Raw genomic sequence first — 5,000 nt, forward strand, 5'->3', positions numbered from 1 at the left:
GGGGATGGTGAGCAGAGAGGTAGGGGATAGAGGGGGTGGAGTAGGGAAGAGAGGGGAGGGATAGGGGGAGGTAAAGGAGGTAGAATACGAGAGTAGAAGAGAGAGAGAGAGAGAGAGAAGAGAGAGAGAGAGAGATAGATAGATAGGTAGATAGATAGATAGATAGATAGAGAGAGATAATAAAAAACTGACAGCGTTGGTTAAGCGCTCATGAAAGCCCAGGCTACATTTTCGCTAGGTGTGGGATCCGGAACAAGTAAGCAAACAATCATGCAGTCAAAACTAAAAGCAGATACAAAGGAATATATGAGGGGCCAGATAATCACACATATGCATTCATATATGCGTACATGTACATAGGTTTTTTTCTCTGCCTTTTTCTCCTTCTCTCTGTCTTTCTTTCTTTCTCTTTCTATCTTTCTCTCTCACTCTCTCACTTTCTCTCCCACTCTCTCTCTTTCTCTCTCTCTCTCCTTCCTTCCTCACACTCAGCCCCCTCCTCCGTCTCCCCCAACTCGCTTTCCTCTTCTTTCCTCTCCCTTCCTACTCCCTCCCCCTCCCTCTCCCTTCCCACTTCCCCTTCCTCCTCCTTCCCCCTCCCTCTCCCTCCCCTCCATTCCCCTTCCTCCCCCCATTCCCTATCTCTCCCCCTCTCCCCTCCCTCCCCACTCCCCCCTCCCGCCACACAGTCAGCAGAAGGTGATTCACATAGCCACGTCACCTTCGAAACAATGTCCCTCACTTTCCCTGTCATCGATCGCCGTCAAAGTTCGTCTGTATGTCAAGGTCTCAATATCTGGTTCATACTGACAATGACACTTTTTTTTCTTCTTCTTCCTTGGTGTGAGGAGATTAGAATATGGTAAAAACGAAATGGAGAAATGTTGCTTTTCTCACTCCACTCGGTGACATCATTCCAAACAAACACACGAGGAGGAAGTAAAAAAAAAAAAAAAGAGATTTGCATAACACGTCCTTTCCATTGAATCCAGTTTCATAGTTGCTAGAAGTGGAAAGCAATATATATATATGCACATATCAATCTATCTATCTATCTATAATAAATATATATACATATATACAGATATATGTATACATATATATATATATACATATGTATACCTATATGTATACATATATAAATATAAATATATATATGTGTATGTATATATATACATATATATATATATATATATATATATATATATATATATATATATATATATATATGTATGTATACACACACACAAACACACACACACACACACATTCACACACACACACACCAATATATATATATATATATATATGTACGTATATATATGTATATATATATATATAGTTATAGATATATACATATATGTATATAAATGTACATATATATATATATATATATATATATATATATATGTTTCTGTATATATATGTATATATGTATATATATGTATATATATACATATATATGTATGCATATATATACATATATATTTTGATAAGTAGATATATATATATGTATGTATATATATATCTAGATAAGTAGATATATATATATATATATATATATATATATATATATATAAATATGTATACATGTATACATACATACACACATATATTTATATGTGTATATATATAACATATATATAAATATATATATATATATATATATATATATATATATAAATAAACATATATATCTATCTATTTATCTATACATATATATACATATATATAAATATATTTATAAAAGCATATCTATCTATCTATTTATCTATACATATATATACATACATACATACATACATACATATGATATATATATATATATATATATATATATATATATATATATATATATATATATATATTGGCAAACAGATATATTGATAGTTAGAAAAAGTGCCAAATAGATAGACAGAATCAAAGAAAAACAGAGAAGCGAGAGAGAGAGAGAGAGAGAGAGATAGATAGATAGATAGATAGATAGATAGATAGATAGAGAGAGAGAGAGAGAGAGAGAGAGAGAGAGAGAGAGAGAGAGAGAAAAGCCCGCCTTTTACGGACCGGAATCCCGAAGACTTCCGCGTCCGGGCAGCCCCCCAAACGCGTCTTCAGAGTCTCACCGTTTTCCTTCTGCAGATAGAGGGTGACCTTCGGCTTCGGGGCAGGCGGGCGGACGGGGAGAGAAGGGAAGGGGCAATCAAAAAGAAAGAAAAAAAAGGCGCATAACAGAGACAGGAGAGAGAAAAAAAAAGAGATTAAAAAAAAGTGAGAGGAAAATTAAGTTCCGCGGGACCTCCAGCTGAGCAGGCAGGAAGGGCGCGACTGGGTTTTCCCGCAGGAAGGAGCAATCACCTGGGTCCTTATGCAGCCTCAGCTCCTGGCGACGTCGAAGTCAAGGTCGCGTGGCGTGTGGGTACAGGGAGAGGGGGTGAGGGAGGGAGAAGGGACGGGGTGAGGGACGGTGAAGGAGGGGTGAGGGAGGGAGAAGGGGTGGGGTGAGGGAGGGAGAAGGGGCGGGTTGAGGGAAGGAGAAGGGACGGGGTGAGGGTGGGAGAAGGGGCTTGGCGAGGGAAGGTGAAGGAAGGGTAAGGGAAGGACTAGGAGGGTGAGACAGGGGGTGAAGGAGGGGTGAGGGAGGGAGAGGGGGAGGTGAGGGAGGGAGAAGGGAGGGTGGGGGAGGGGGAGTGTCGCGTGGGCACAGGGCAAGGGAGCGAGACCTTGTCGGCACAGGGAGAGCGTGGGAGAAAGGTTGTGTGTGGGTACGGGAAGAGGGGGAGAGGGAGAGGGAGAGGGAGAGTGACCTTGTCGGCACAGCGAGAGAGTAGGAGAGGGTGTGTGTGTGGGTATAGGGAGAGTGGGAGAGGGAAAAGGAGAATGGGAGAGGGGGGGGAGGAGGGAGAGGAAGTAGAGAGAGGAAGAGAGAGAAGTAGAGAGAGAGAGAGAGAGAGAGAGAGAGAGAGAGAGAGAGAGAGAGAGAGAGAGAGAGAGAGAGAGAGAGAGAGAGAGAGAGAGAGAGAGAGAGAGAGAGAGAGAGAGAGAGAGAGAGAGAAGGAGAGGAAGGAGACGGGCCATGAGGTCGTCCAATCTTGGGGCAGATTACAGATTAATCTGACCTTTGACCAGGCTTTGGGAGTCTCTTTTTTATTCATTTAACTGATCTGTTTCCTTCTACCTTCCTCCTCCTGATCTCTTTTCGTCAGTATCATCATCTCTCTCTCTCTTCCCCCCCCCCCCCCCCTCTCTCTCTCTCTCTCTCTCTCTCTCTCACTCTCTCTCTCTCTCTTCCGTTCATCAGTATCATCATCGCCTCTCTCTCTATCTCTCTCTCCCTCCCTCCCTCCCTCTCTCTCCCTCTCTCTTTCTCTCTCTCTCTCTCTCTTTCCCTCCCTCCCTTTCTCTCTCTCTCTCTCTCTCTCTCTCTCTCTCTCTCTCTCTCTCTCTCTCTCTCTCTCTTTCTCTCTATCTCACTCTCTCTTTCTCTCTCTCTCTCTCTATCTCTTTCTCTTTCTCTCACTCACTTACTCTCTTCCCCCCCTCCATCGCTCTCTCTCTCTCTCTCTCTCTCTCTCTCTCTCTCTCTCTCTCTCTCTCTCTCTCTCTCTCTCTCTCTCTTTCTCTCTTTCTCTATTTCTCTATCTATCTATCTATCTGTCTTTCCATCTATTTAACTATCTCACACATCTATCTCTACTTCTCTCAATCTCTCTAAATAATAATAATGAAATTAATAAAGATAATAACAACAACAATAACAATGATTTTGATAATATCAATAATGATAATAATAATAGTAATGATAATAATAGTTATAATACCAACTACTTTGTCTTTATTTCCCTTCCAGAAAATAGATAGAGAAATCGAGAGAAAATAGATATTAGCAAAGAGAAGAAACATGTGCATATATGTACATAGCAATCTATCTGTATCTATCTCTATAAAATCTACCTATTCATTTATCTATATTAGTAGGTAATTGGGTATGGAGGCCGGGCACATAGATGGATAGATAGATAGATTGATAGGTTGATAGATATATAATAGACAGAGAGATAGATTGATGGATGGATTTATAGACATGCAGACAGACAGATAGATAGATAGACAGACAGATAAATAGATGGATAGACAGACAGACAGATAGATAGTTAGATATATAGACTGAGAGATAGATAGATAGATATAGACAGACAAATAGACAGACAGACAATGAGAAATAGAGGTCATACTTGGAAATTCCCCAAGAGTGAAATTTAATACGAGAAGATATTTATAGACAAGCCTTGCGAACATAATAAAAAAAAACTCTGATTAAAAGTATATTGTAAAGTTCCAAATTGCAATAATAATAGTGATAGTAACAATAATAAGGGCAATGATGATGATGGTGATGATGACTGTAATGTATTCTCGCAGCAATAATGATGGTGATGATAATGATAATAGAAAAAAACACAAGAACAACAACATCAACAACAACAATAATAATAATAATAACAATAATAATAATGAAAATAGTCATGATAATAATAATGATAATAACAATAATAAAAGTCACAATAATAATAAGGAGAATAATTATAAAAATAATAATAATATTGATAATAATAATAATAGTAGTAATAATAATAATTATGATAACGATAATAATAATAATAATAGTAGTAGTAGTAGTAGTAGTAGTAGTAGTAAATAAGTAATACAAATAATAATAATAATAATGTTGATAATAATGATGATAATAATTCTGATGATAATGCTAACAGTGATAGTAATAATGATAATGATTAAAAAAAAAATCATAGTAATAATAATAATAATGGTGATAATAACGCTAACAGTACTACTACTACTATTACTAATAAAGATAAAAATAATGATAATAATAATAATAATAATAGAAATAATAATGAAGATTCCAACAATAGCAGCAGCAGTTAAAACAATAATAATCAGTATACAACAACGTCCTGTATAATCAATGACTATTTTCCTTG

The sequence above is a fragment of the Penaeus chinensis genome, chromosome 43 (assembly GCF_019202785.1).
Source record: "Penaeus chinensis breed Huanghai No. 1 chromosome 43, ASM1920278v2, whole genome shotgun sequence".
NCBI classification, from domain to species: domain Eukaryota; kingdom Metazoa; phylum Arthropoda; class Malacostraca; order Decapoda; family Penaeidae; genus Penaeus; species Penaeus chinensis.